The sequence below is a fragment of the Ictalurus furcatus genome, chromosome 13, assembly GCF_023375685.1.
Source record: "Ictalurus furcatus strain D&B chromosome 13, Billie_1.0, whole genome shotgun sequence".
Lineage (NCBI taxonomy): Eukaryota > Metazoa > Chordata > Actinopteri > Siluriformes > Ictaluridae > Ictalurus > Ictalurus furcatus.
The window spans coordinates 1309573-1324572 of record NC_071267.1 but is presented as its reverse complement, the minus strand read 5'-3'; positions in this window follow the sequence as shown (position 1 = coordinate 1324572).

Here is a 15000-nt window from a genome sequence, read left to right as displayed (position 1 = left end):
TGCTCTCTCTGTCTCTTTTTCTTTTCTCATTTCTTTTTTCATTTCTATGGTCCCCGAAAGTGCCCGAGAGCCCGTAGTGTGATTATAAAATCATATCTAATCTCGCTGATTAGTCGTGAAATTTGGTGTGACAAAGTGGACACTCGGAGTGAGACAGTCTGAGTGTGTCACCAGCGAACGGTGATTAACTTCGCGTTTAAATTTTACGCCAGTGTTAAAAAAAAAAGAAGTCCGAGCAGATGTTTTTCTCCCTCGCTCGGCACCCCCTTGTTCCCTCCCCCTTTCGCTCCCTGTCTTTTGACGGGACAATTCCTCCGTCTTTGTGTCCTTTATTCTTCTGATTAGCGCCTTGTCGCGGTCTGTCACGGCACGCTCTATTAGTCTCACAAAAAAGAACCAAGAACCGTCCACAGGAATCCAGAGCCTGATGGAAAGCGCTAACTAGCATAACTAATGTGTTGGATCGCACCCAGGGCCAAAGTTCAAGGAGTGTGCAGCAACACGACAGCGACAAAGCAACGCTAGCTAGCGTAAAAATAGATTTGCTACGCGGTGTAATCCGTATGCGGTTGTCAGGATACGGATTTTAGAGCAACACCATCATCAATTCTCTGACTCCAAAGCATGAAAATGTTCCGTCATGAGTTAACAGACGCTGGAGTTTTTTGCTTTTAAGCTAAATCAACAGAATACCAATGCACACGCTGTAAACGAATGCTCTTTTACTTCATATGCTAGCTGAGCTAGCCAGATAGTTGAATGTAAAGCTAGTATAATTAGCAATCTCACTCATTATAAAATCTTTGGTTAAATTTATAGTTCAGATTATGATTTGTTTTTCTCTCACTGAAACAAGTTAGTTAGGAAAACATTTCTTCATAAGGTCCATAACGCGCAATTACCTCGCCACTTAAACTTCATATAATCATAAAATGTTTAAATATATATATATATATATATATATATATATATATATATATATATATATATATATATATATATGATAGGCTCCAGGTTCCCCGTGACCCTGAAGGAAGGATAAGCGGTATAGAAGATGGATGGATGGATGGATATATATATATATATATATAATTTCTACAAAACTATATTTTAACAGGACTCAATTTTTATCTCATAAATGTGCGTAAACATTGAACTCTGCAAAAAAAAACAACAACTCATAAGTTGAAAGTTACGTGATTCAAGATTCTTACGCAAGTTACGCAAAATTTTATATCGGAAATGTACGTCTTATTTACAGCGTGCGAAACATTATTTGTTGCGCTTCTGTAAATTACGCTAAATGATATATCCCTCATTCGTTATTAATTATTATTAATGTAACTGTTTATTTTGTTGTTTAACCTATTTCATAACATTGATTTGGTCTGGAAATGTAGTTGCGAAAGGATTCCTGTTTAAAAAAACACATACATTCGTTTTGTAAAGTCGATGAATGAAAGCACTCTGTACCGTATGTACTGAAGAACGTTTTATAATGTGGACCATCTCCTCCATCTGAACTTCATCATAGCTTCCTCGGTGAGTCCAGGTTAGATGTGTTTCTCGTCTCCTCTTTACTTCCTCCACTCTCTCGTTCTTTCTCTGCTTCCTGAAGGAGGTAGTGTGCTTAGCGTGGTTCCTCTGTGTCAGAAGTGTGGAACAGATGCGCACCACAAGCTGCACCGAACAAGCTCTTCCTGACTTCGCCGATCCTCAGTGGCGCGATCGCGAGGGTCGTGTTTGTCGCGCCTCTGAACGTACCACGAGCGCGCCTAATGAAGCTGTCATTAAGATGAATAGCTCTGTAACCATGATATATAAAACGTGAAATGATTTCACCGGGCTTCATTTTTCACTCTTAGCCCCGTAATGTGATGTTATGAACCTAAATTGTTGATGCGAGGCGGCACGGTAAAGCTCGACTAGCCCTGTTATTAAAATTAAACATAGCTTTCTGTATGCTTTTGCTTTGTGTAGGAGACTGCGTATAACGGATACGGTGTGATGTACGTCGCCGGTGTCGAGGAAGCTGCTTTGAAAGGTTTCATTGACTCTTTATTCCAGACTCATGGGAACGATGGGAATTTAGTCAAAATCATGATATGCAAACATTACAGACTCTTATAAAGATATAAGGCTTATATAAGCAAGTACTCTATCATGTTGCGGTGTGTCCACTGTCTATATGCACGCTAAATGCAACAATTAATTAATTAACTCAATTATATACACCACCAAATAGGTCAGGGAGGCCACTGTGCGGAATCAGGAGAGTAGAACAAACTACTGAAGACTGCACGGTACTTACTTACTTAAGGCTCATTGCCCTTCTCCAGATGGCGTAAGCCATCGACAATGGTCCTCCAGTGCGGCTTCTTCAAGACTATCAAGGAGAATAATATGATCAATGGTGTTAAAAGCAAGGAGACACAACCCTGATCAGAGGCCAGTATTCGGTCATTTACTACTTTAACCAGTGCTGTCTCGGTGCAGCGATGAGGCCTAAATCCTGACCGATACTTTCACAGATGTTATTCCTATGTACGTACGAGCTTACCTGCTGTGCCACAACCTTCTCTAACATCTCGGAGATTTGCGTAGATTTGATATTGGCCAGTCAGCTTTTTTAATCAGAGGTTTGATTGCTTGTGGTAGGATCTGTTTGAAGAGACATGTAGGTTGTCTAGTACGTTTTCTAGTATACAAGTTGATGATTTTGACGAGGAAATTTTGATTAACGTCATGTTAAAAAATTCCAGTTGTATTTAAGGTGTGCATGTTTCTGTGGTGGTTTTATTCCTAGAATCTATGTCGTATAAGAGGGCTAAACTTGGGGACGAATAAAATAATCAACTTCACGCCACTCCGGTGTCAATTATATTCTAATAATAATAATAGTAATAATAATAATAATAATAATAATAATAATAATAATAATAATAATTCTTTAGCGTTTTTCCCTCAAATTTTAGCTAGCTAGATGTCTTTCGCATTTTTCCTCAAATTTTAATAATAATAATAATAATAATAATAATGATTATATATAAGAGCATACTGTAGGTCTTCCTCTGCTGAGAGCTCATACAGTGAGTGTGTTACCTTACGGTGTAATAACTTGTGTATGTATGTGTAATACACACTAGATGGCGCCATATACCTGAGCTATCCAAGTGCACCTTCCTTTCACTACAACTGCACACACACGTAGAAATTACAGCAATATATATATATATATATATATATATATATATATATATATATATATATATATATATATGCGTCACTGATTTAAAGATGAGTTACTGTTACTACCACAAAACTGATTATTTTCCTAAAATCATGTCCTGAAGTGCCAAGGATTACAATTTGTATTTCTTAAAGAACGACACGTCATACTTTTTGTCCGTTTATAGTAACATTTAATGATATGGAATGTTAAAGCAGCTATAAACAGTCGTTCCCTCCCCAGCCTGTCGTTGTTCTCCTTGTTGAAGTCGAAGCGTAAACTCCTCTGTCCTGAAGATGTCGGAAAACTTAAAGTTACAGCTTTACCTCTGACTCTTACAAAGCGCTGACATAAATGTTGCAATAAATCTCCTTAAATCTGTTTATGTGGATCGTCTGCCATCCGTGCGAATGAGCTGTTATACAAGTGTATAAATTCAGCATGAAAATAAGTGCAAAAGAAATCTAGCTAGCTAAAGTTTGAGGAAAATAAGTGCAGGTCAAAATCAGAAAGGACTTAACGAGGTGAGTGCACCATAAGACGCTGAGAAGAAACTGAGAAACAGTAGGGGAATCAACGAGCTAACACGGAACAGGTGAACACAACCAGGTAACACTCCAATGACAAGACCGTGGCTGAGGCGAGCGTTTTCTCCGGGTACTCCGGTTTCCTCCCCCAGTCCAAAGACATGCATGGTAGGCTGATTGGCGTGTCCAAAGCGTCCGTAGTGTATGAATGGGTGTGTGAGTGTGTGTGTGATTGTGCCCTGTGATGAACTGGCACCCCGTCCAGGGTGTACCCTGCCTTGTACCCCATGCTCCCTGGGATAGGCTCCAGGTTCCCCGTAACCCTGTAGGATAAGCGCTATAGAAAATGGATGGATCGATGGAGGTAGAAGAACATGAAATCAAGGCTAAAATGCTAAATGTGCCACTGTGCAGTGCAACAGCTTAGCGATTGTGTGTGTGTGTGTGTGTGGTGGTCGTGTAGAGGGTAACTCTGCTGAACTGAGTTAAAGCAGAGATCGATGGGAAATGGTCATTTTTAGACAGATTGATTGACACTAAGAGGCCAAGCATCGTCTCCCAGCTTTATTATTCTTATCATTCCCACTTCAACATCTTCTCTTTCACGTTTTATTCCATCACGTGAGCATGTAATGGCACCGAAGCGCCTCTAATACGCCTTTCTGCACCCAATTTCCCTCTGTTTCAGAGCACCGTCTCTGGAAGCGGGTTATTTCTGCCGTATTTTCTGTAAATGATGACGATTTTCTTGTCAGATCTGGAGTGTGTAACACACACTGAGCGCTCGCATCAGCTCAGGTTCGGCCGTTAGGCTGAGGCGGTGTAAGGAGAGACGCGGGAGAGATCAGTTGGGAGAGGTTAACTGAATAAAATCCACTGTGTTGTATTAAATTAGCCAGGATCGTAGAAGTTTATTTGTCCATTAATGGAAACAGAAAACTTCTCAAACAGTCTGAAGTGTTCTCACATGGGTTCTGTAGAGAATTTCAGTCAGAGCTGCACTGTGGAGTTTTTAAACTTTATACTTTTTAAACTGTTTCAGATTGAAACTTTATTCCTCATCACCCACTCCTGTAGAAACTCAACACGCTCGAGCGGAGCCTCAAAAATACACGCAAATAAGAAGCTCGCTTCCTGTAGCCGTTCATTTCCAGCCAGTCCACTAGATGGAATGTGGATTTCTTATTCTTTATAACAGCATCTGCGTAAAAAATTTTTTTTCTAAGGTTAGCTAACTAGATTTCTTTAGTATTTTTTGTCAAATTTTAGCTAGCTGGATTTCTTTAGAAATGATCTCTAATGTTAGCTAGCTAGAAGGGGTTTTTGTTTTTTTTTGGGTGGGGTGGGGGTGGGGGGTTGGGGGGTTGGGGGGTTGAATATTATCTAATAATTAACTAGCTAGAATTTTGATCTATTATACATTTAGCTTGCAGGTGAACGTGGTTAGGAATTGATGGAAAGGTAAAAAATTCATTTTGTTAAGTAGTTTGTGTTTAGGTAGGTAGTGTTTTTAAATTGTCATAGAAGGTTATTGAAAAATGAAAAAAGAAGGCTAGTGGTGATGTCATTTGAACAGGTTTGCAATTGGTTGAATAAATATAACCAACTAATGGATGCAAGTTTCACAGAGTCTTGTTCATCGCATTCCGTGTTCATGAAACGGTCCAGAAGCCCAAGCACCTGTCTCTATGTTACACCGTTCAAGTCTCAGTCTCAACTTCAAGTCTTCAAGTCCTCCAGGAGGCTTCCTTCTCTTGAGGTGTTCATTTCTACAGTTTAAACTCACTGTCTCTGTGACCTCCCTCATTAAATATGAATAGTGTGTCACTGACGCAACACCACAGCGCTCGCATGGAGACATCACGCTCATTTCACCATGTTGGATCATGATCATGAGCACGGCGCACTGGGATGTGGTCTCTAACCGTCTGGTTTTTTAAAAAAAATAATATTCAAGCTGGATGATGAATTTCTTTTGCAAATCCGTGGAAGAGAATGGAAATGAACAGAAATTCAAAAACCGCTAAATATTATACATTTTCTTACGCCGGCTGAGGTGGTTAGTGCAACTGGCTGACAGATTGATCTAACCACAATGTGTCATGCTGAAATTGACGTACATAAACGTTACATGTTTATTTTTATTCGTCTCCAACGGTTCCGCGCTGAAAATATAACGTTAAGATGGAAATCTGTCACGGTTCACATCCTCTACGTCAGTTTATTCTGTATATTATTCAGGTTATTGGAAGGAGTCGTGTATCTCTTTATGAATGTTTTACATCATGGATACACCTTCTTCACTTGTTCTGTCTCACTGACTTCAAGTGCAACTGACCATAATAAATAAGTGTTGTATGTCATAAATAAATAAATAAATAAATAAATGTTTTAACCTAATCACGTTTACAGTTGAGTGGTTTCTTTTTTCTTACAACTGTCCCAATTTTCCTTTCAGAGCCTAGGTTAATCCATATAATAGACAATAATATATATATTTTTTAAAAATGGATAGCTTTAGATTATGGCCCTTTAAAAGATCTGTCTGTAGGCCTCTGAGGCAGGCTGGTGGAAAGGAACTGAAAATCCTTTTCAGCAGCTTTGAACGTCCTGAAGAAAACAGTGGATTCCATTATACGTAAATGGAAGAACCTCAGAACCACCGAAAGTCCTTCTGAGACCAGGTGGTGGAGGAACTAGGCTTTAGGAAGTATGGCGACCCAGAACCTGCAAATCACTCTGAAGAACCAAAGTATGGCCTGATGGAAGCCACTTTTAAGTAATAGGCACAAGATGTAAAGAACAAAATCTCATGGTGGACACAACCGAGTAAGCATCTGAACAAACTAAGCATGAAACTTGGTGGTGGTAGTATGCTGTGGAGAACTGGGGTGCTCGTCACGGAAGAGCAAAACATGAGCGAAATCTGCTTTAAGAGCACTCAGGAACCAGAACCACGCTGGAATGGCTTCAAGGTAAATCTGTGAAACTCCAGCCAGAACCTGGACTTGACTGAACAATTCCAGAGGTGGAATTGGATGTGGAGACAGAGAACCTGCCAGAAGTGCAAGCAGCATTGCATCAGGCCTTTATGGTAGAGTGGCTCGACCAACCGAGAAACCATTCCTCAGTAAAATATACACGACGTGATGCATCACTTGGAGTTTTGGCCAAAAAGGCACCAAAAGACAAGTTCAAGTGCCACTCCAGCTTTGTCTTGATTGCTCTTGAGAGCGTTTTCCTCATGCCTCGTTTTGTGGTTCGATCAGTGCATCTTTTCCCACCTAGTCCCTGCTGCTGAAAAAACCCCCCATCCCCACAGCACAGGACTACCACCACCAAGTTTCAGGAATGGACTTAATAAACAGTGGTACAGTGATGTTCCGCATCCAACCTAACAGGAACTGAGAAGATCCCCAGGATCTACGTTCGAACGTAACATGCAAACCAAACCACCCATTTTCACACACTAACAAATTTAGGATTTTCGAACTAACTAAAATATGTCATTTTAACTAAAAGTACATTTCTTGTATAGTTTTTGCTGTGCGCACGTGTTTCAGATAAAATGAGAATTTCACTTTAGTCTAACGATATATCTATATCTATCTATCTATCTATATCTATCAATATCTATCTATCTATCTATCTATCTATCTATATATATACACATATTATATATATTGGCCTAATTTAATATATATTAGGTGTGGAAACTAGCTAAACAATGGCAATAATGGCAAGAAATATTTAACAATATGGAAAATATACATAAGTTTAAAATCACTTTTTAGAGTGCACTTAGTGAATTATTTCATTTATGTTTAACTAGACAGCTATGTTCTACAAAATATCGCTACTGGTGGGTAGGCCACGCCCACCAGAGACCAACTACAGGTGATACGAGAGACTTGTCACAGGCTAATGTAAACCTAGGGTTGGTATTTCACGTGATATACATATTTAAAAAATTTAATTTAGCTCCGCCCCCCTACCACCATTGCTAAATAATTCCAGATAGATACCTTTTCTTCACATTATGAATTGTAGGAATTTAAAAAATCCGTGTTTTACTACCTCGTGCACAGATCACGTTATTTCTTTCTGGGATTGAGTCACTGATCTGCCTCTCTCATTCCCGCACTTTTCCATCTTCTGTGCGTGTTACATAACGAGGTATTCACCGGAGAGGCGGCGGAAAAAGGCATTACTCACCCGGTACGGAGATAAAGACGATCCAGAGAAAGTCGGATTTGCCGCCTCGTCTGACATTATCGTGAAGTAAACTTTTAGCTGCCCTTTATTTCGTCTTGCAGCAGGCTGTGCTTCAGTCAGCCAACTTAAATACACCCCTTTGACTGGGTTCATTTAATGAGGGAAGGGCGCGATTACTTTTTCCAGTTCGAATAAAGACACTTTGGTCAGAAGGTGTTGATTAACAGCAGCCAGAACTAGTGGACTAGTTAGCGTTCTGTCTTATTTGAACGCTCCGCCCCGAACACCTTTCTCTTTTCAATAAGACTTTGAACACAGCCATGCATTTTGCTTTGTACACAACGCTAAACTGCAGTTTTCTTTATTCACGCTGTTGAGGCTTTTCATCACACACACACACACACACACACACACACACACTCACACACAGTTCACTGAGCTCATTAGCACTAACACACATTTGCTAGTTTATCCGGAGAGCATTTGCATTTCAATCCGACAAAAGAGCAAAGGTGTCAGTTGCATACGCAGCACAGTAGTGTTTGGTGTTTTCCCTGATTAAACACACTCTGTTCCACTCATTACTGCACGATGGAGTGTTTTCAGGGCCCTTTGGACTCGACATTCAGTTCGACTGCGCTTAATGATTGCAATTTGGAACACAGCCCACAGCTGAGATGCATTGAGCTGATCTGGGTTTTAAGAAAAGTCTTGGGATAAAGAGCTTAAATGCTCTCACACTGAAGCAGTGGTATCGCTGATGGGGTTTGGGACACAAGCACAGCAGATGTGGCCTATATAGTGAATAGGGTGTATGGTTTGGGACACATGCAGAGTGGACTGATGACTGTTTACGTGGCCTACATAGTGAATAGAGAGTGTGGTTTGGGACACATGCAGAGTTAAATGATGATGGTGTTTATGTGGCCTATATAGTGAATAGAGAGTGTGGTTTGGGGCACGCCCACAGTGGAACGATGATGGTGTTTATGTGGCCTATATAGTGAATAGAGAGTGTGGTTTGGGGCACGCCCACAGTGGAACGATGATGGTGTTTATGTGGCCTATATAGTGAATAGAGAGTGTGGTTTGGGGCACGCCCACAGTGGAACGATGATGGTGTTTATGTGGCCTATATAGTGAATAGAGAGTGTGGTTTGGGGCACGCCCACAGTGGAACGATGATGGTGTTTATGTGGCCTATATAGTGAATAGAGAGTGTGGTTTGGGACACATGCAGAGTTAACTGATGATGGTGTTTATGTGGCCTATATAGTGAATAGGGTGTGTGATTTGGGACACGCCCACAGTGGACTGATGAAGGTGTTTATGTGACCTACATAGTGAATAAGGTTTTGTGGTTTGGGACACACCCACAGTGGAATGACGATGGTGTTTACGTGGCCTATATAGTTATTAGAGTGTGTGGTTTGGGACACGCCCACAGTGGACTGATGATAGTGATTAGAGTTTGTGGTTTGGGACGCATAGGGCTGGTAAATGGTCTTTCTGATAGGAGCAAGGCGCCCTCCATCTACCACAATCCCCACAGAGCCCAGAGTGGGACCCGCCCCAAAGCAAAGTCTCCTCCTCCTGGTTATTACCTGGGTGTTTTCACACATGGGCCCAATACTTGTTGAATGCTGCCGCTGCTGAGCCCTTAACCCCGTGAGCTCCAGGGGGGCCGTGACCCTGCGCTCTGACCCCGAGCATCCTGGGAAATGCGAGAAAAGATTTTCACCGTACGTAACGAATATGTGACTAATAAAGTCTCTCAAAATCAGGTGCACTGGATTAGACTGTGTGTCTAATGCAATGTTCACAATCTTTTTATCTTTCAATCTCAAGCACATCTCTGTCTCTCCCTTCATCTCTCTCTCTCTCTCCTTCTATGTCTGTCTCTCCCCTCATCTCTCCCTTCATCTCTCTCTCTCTCTCTCTCCCGCCTTCTCTGTCGATCTCTCCCCTCCCACTTTCCATCAGCCAATCATAGGTAGCCTCTCTCCCTCTCTCTCTTGGTGTGAAGTGTGTGTGTATTGGTGTGGGAGTGTGTGCAGTGCTGCAGTTCGGAGCACATCATCCCCATCTCGCACACACATACACACACACACACACACACGTATACACACACAGTCCGTGTCTGTCCTCCTCCGTAAGTAACTGCCGTGTTCCTGCACTTCACACTGATGCTGATGTTGATGCTGAGTGTGTGTGTGTGTGTGTGTTACATCAGTGCTCTTTTAGTTTACTGTGAGTCTTGATACAAGGTGTGTACTAGAGTCTATTAGGCTTTATGTGTGTGTGTGTCTTTGAGATCAGTGATTCCTACTGCTTTAGACCTACTTCTGCTTCACAGTGAGGTGTGTGTGTGTGTGACCTGTACTACACTCTTGAGGATTAAATTGTGTTTAAACTTTTCATTGTGTATTAGAGTGTGTTGGTGTGTGTTAGTGTGTATCAGAGTGTGTTGGTGTTTGTTTGTGTGTATCAGAGTGTGTTGGTGTGTGTTAGTGTGTATCAGAGTGTGTTGGTATGTGTTAGTGTGTATCAGAGTGTGTTGGTGTGTGTTAGTGTGTATCAGAGTGTGTTAGTGTGTATTAAAGTGTAGTAGAGTGTGTTGCAGTGTGTTAGTGTGTATTAGAGTGTGTTGGTGTGTGTTAGTGTGTATTGGTGTGTTGGTGTGTGTTAGTGTGTATTAGAGTGTGTTGGGGTGTGTTAGTGTGTATCAGAGTGTGTTGGTGTGTGTTAGTGTGTATCAGAGTGTGTTAGTGTGTATTAGAGTGTGTTGGTGTGTGTTAAAGTGTAGTAGAGTGTGTTGCGGTGTGTTAGTGTGTATCAGAGTGTGTTGGTGTGTGCTAGTGTGCATTGGTGTGTTGGTGTGTGTTAGTGTGTATCAGAGTGTGTTTGTGTGTGTTAGTGTGTATCAGAGTGTATTGGTGTGTGTTAGTGTGTATCAGAGTGTGTTGGTGTTTGTTTGTGTGTCAGAGTGTGTTGGTGTGTGTTAAAGTGTAGTAGAGTGTGTTGCGGTGTGTTAGTGTGTATCAGAGTGTGTTGGTGTGTGTTAGTGTGCATCAGAGTGTGTTTGTGTGTGTTAGTGTGTATCAGAGTGTGTTAGTGTGTGTTAGTGTGTATCAGAGTGTATTGGTGTGTGTTAGTGTGTATCGGAGTGTATTGGTGTGTGTTAGTGTGTATCGGAGTGTGTTGGTGTGTGTTAGTGTGTATCGGAGTGTGTTGGTGTGTGTTAGTGTGTATCGGAGTGTGTTGGTGTGTGTTAGTGTGTATCAGAGTGTATTGGTGTGTGTTAGTGTGTATCGGAGTGTGTTGGTGTGTGTTAGTGTGTATCGGAGTGTGTTGGTGTGTGTTAGTGTGTATCAGAGTGTATTGGTGTGTGTTAGTGTGTATCGGAGTGTGTTGGTGTGTGTTAGTGTGTATCGGAGTGTGTTGGTGTGTATTAGTGTATATCGGAGTGTGTTGGCGTGTGTTAGTGTGTATCAGGGTGTGTTGGTGTTTGTTTGTGTGTCAGAGTGTGTTGGTGTGTGTTAGTGTGTATCGGAGTGTGTTGGTGTGTGTTAGTGTGTATCGGAGTGTGTTGGTGTGTTTTAGTGTGTATCGGAGTGTGTTGGTGTGTGTTAGTGTGTATCGGAGTGTGTTGGTGTGTATTAGTGTATATCGGAGTGTGTTGGTGTGTGTTAGTGTGTATCAGGGTGTGTTGGTGTTTGTTTGTGTGTCAGAGTGTGTTGGTGTGTGTTAGTGTGTATCGGAGTGTGTTGGTGTGTGTTAGTGTGTATCAGAGTGTGTTGGTGTGTGTTAGTGTGTATCAGGGTGTGTTGGTGTGTGTTAGTGTGTATCAGGGTGTGCTGGTGTTTGTTTGTGTGTCAGAGTGTGTTGGTGTGTGTTAGTGTGTATTAGAGTGTATTGGTGTGTGTTAGTGTGTATCAGAGTGTGTTGGTGTGTGTTAGTGTGTATCAGAGTGTGTTGGTGTGTGTTAGTGTGTATCAGAGTGTGTTGGTGTGTGTTAGTGTGCATCAGAGTGTGTTAGTGTGTATCAGAGTGTGTTGGTGTGTGTTAGTGTGTATCAGAGTGTGTTAGTGTGTGTTAGTGTGTATCAGAGTGTGTTGGTGTGTGTCAGGGTGTGTTGGTGTGTATCAGAGTGTGTTGGTGTGTGTCAGGGTGTGTTAGTGTGTATCAGAGTGTGTTGGTGTGTGTCAGGGTGTGTTGGTGTGTATCAGAGTGTGTTGGTGTGTGTCAGGGTGTGTTAGTGTGTATCAGAGTGTGTTGGTGTGTGTCAGGGTGTGTTGGTGTGTATCAGAGTGTGTTGGTGTGTGTTAGTGTGTATCAGAGTGTGTTGGTGTGTGTCAGGGTGTGTTGGTGTGTATCAGAGTGTGTTGGTGTGTGTTAGTGTGTATCAGAGTGTGTTGGTGTGTGTCAGGGTGTGTTGGTGTGTATCAGAGTGTGTTGGTGTGTGTTAGTGTGTATCAGAGTGTGTTGGTGTGTGTCAGGGTGTGTTGGTGTGTATCAGAGTGTGTTGGTGTGTGTTAGTGTGTATCAGAGTGTGTTGGTGTGTGTCAGGGTGTGTTGGTGTGTGTTAGTGTGTATCAGAGTGTGTTGGTGTGTGTCAGGGTGTGTTGGTGTGTATCAGAGTGTGTTGGTGTGTGTTAGTGTGTATCAGAGTGTGTTGGTGTGTGTCAGGGTGTGTTGGTGTGTGTTAGTGTGTATCAGAGTGTGTTGGTGTGTGTCAGGGTGTGTTGGTGTGTATCAGAGTGTGTTGGTGTGTGTTAGTGTGTATCAGAGTGTGTTGGTGTGTGTCAGGGTGTGTTGGTGTGTGTCAGGGTGTGTTGGTGTGTGTTAGTGTGTATCAGAGTGTGTTGGTGTGTGTCAGGGTGTGTTGGTGTGTATCAGAGTGTGTTGGTGTGTGTTAGTGTGTATCAGAGTGTGTTGGTGTGTGTCAGGGTGTGTTGGTGTGTATCAGAGTGTGTTGGTGTGTGTTAGTGTGTATCAGAGTGTGTTGGTGTGTGTCAGGGTGTGTTGGTGTGTATCAGAGTGTGTTGGTGTGTGTTAGTGTGTATCAGAGTGTGTTGGTGTGTGTCAGGGTGTGTTGGTGTGTATCAGAGTGTGTTGGTGTGTGTTAGTGTGTATCAGAGTGTGTTGGTGTGTGTCAGGGTGTGTTGGTGTGTGTTAGTGTGTATCAGAGTGTGTTGGTGTGTGTCAGGGTGTGTTGGTGTGTATCAGAGTGTGTTGGTGTGTGTTAGTGTGTATCAGAGTGTGTTGGTGTGTGTCAGGGTGTGTTGGTGTGTGTTAGTGTGTATCAGAGTGTGTTGGTGTGTGTCAGGGTGTGTTGGTGTGTATCAGAGTGTGTTGGTGTGTGTTAGTGTGTATCAGAGTGTGTTGGTGTGTGTCAGGGTGTGTTGGTGTGTGTCAGGGTGTGTTGGTGTGTGTTAGTGTGTATCAGAGTGTGTTGGTGTGTGTCAGGGTGTGTTGGTGTGTATCAGAGTGTGTTGGTGTGTGTTAGTGTGTATCAGAGTGTGTTGGTGTGTGTCAGGGTGTGTTGGTGTGTATCAGAGTGTGTTGGTGTGTATCAGAGTGTGTTGGTGTGTGTCAGGGTGTGTTGGTGTGTATCAGAGTGTGTTGGTGTGTGTCAGGGTGTGTTGGTGTGTGTTATTAATATTCCACACATGCGATATTGTAAGTGTGTACGCTTGACATTTCTGTACTGTTCCCTTCATAAGGAGGGTGCCTAGGAAATGAACATTTTTGGGATTATTATTATATTTTTTTACACTTTTGAATATTTTCGATATAAAAGGTTTATACTTCCACAATATATATATATATATATATATATATATATATATATATATATATATACACATATATAAATGACATTGTTTTATTTCGCAATTTTTTTCCTTTGAGGTGTATTTAAATCTCATTGTCGGTTTGGAACATTCCATTACAACCATCAGCTGTATAATCATTAAAAACGCATTACCATTACAGGTCCTTAATGGTATCCACTAGTCATAAAGCGCCACCAATAGAACACAACAGATTCCCAGTTGAGACCCATAAGGACCATTACAGCTTCCATTAAAACCAGGACAAATCCCATTAAAACCATTTGTGCAGTGAAGTTCCCTGTTGATTACTGAATGGCGTTCCACAATATTATGCCACAACATTGCACACAATACAATAACATACAATCAATTTACTGCAAGATTGACGTTTTACTGCCCCCTAGTGTTAGGGTTCGCTGCACGGAGAAGAATCTGACAGAAGAAATACAGAAGCACAAAGAACAGAAGCCTTAGAAGAGTTCTGGAGTAAGGGCTTGACAGCTGAGGTAAAGATGGATCTTTATTAATGTGATATGAAGGGATAAGTGAGAGAGAGTGAGAGAGAGAGAATGCAAACGATCCTAACCACACCACTTCATCTGTGAAGCATGGTGGTGGTAGTGTCATGACATGGGCATGCATGGCTGCTTCTGGAACCGGCTCAGTGAATTGTGAAGTGTATGTAAACATCTAGTCTTCCAAAGTCCACGCGACTGCCTCCTGGGCCTCGTTTATCAAAGCGGATACGGGTTCATTCGTAAATCAACGATTTGAAAGAAAAGTCATTCCAATTAGGCCAAAAGTAATGGCACCGTCCCATCTGAAAGGATGAGGAGTTAGTGTGTGTGTGTGTCTATGGTGCCCTAGCTGATGCGCTGCGATGGCTGAGCTGCACTACTGGAATCCGCTCGGATTCACGGTAAACGTCGGGGGTTTAACGAGAAGGTTTCGACGGCGGCGGATCAGACAACAAGTAGCCTGGTGTAGGGAGGGAGCAGCGTCCGATCTCCACGGATCTTATTTGACTCGTTGTAAATGCGCTCAGGATGAATGACGTCTAATTTACATCCTCCTCCTGGTGCACGTTCCGAACATCAAAACTTAAAAAAAAAACCGGACAAGAAATATGGAAATGTTGGGTTTGACCCTTGCCGAAGCTATGCACGCACACTTAGGCTGATTTGCATTTGAA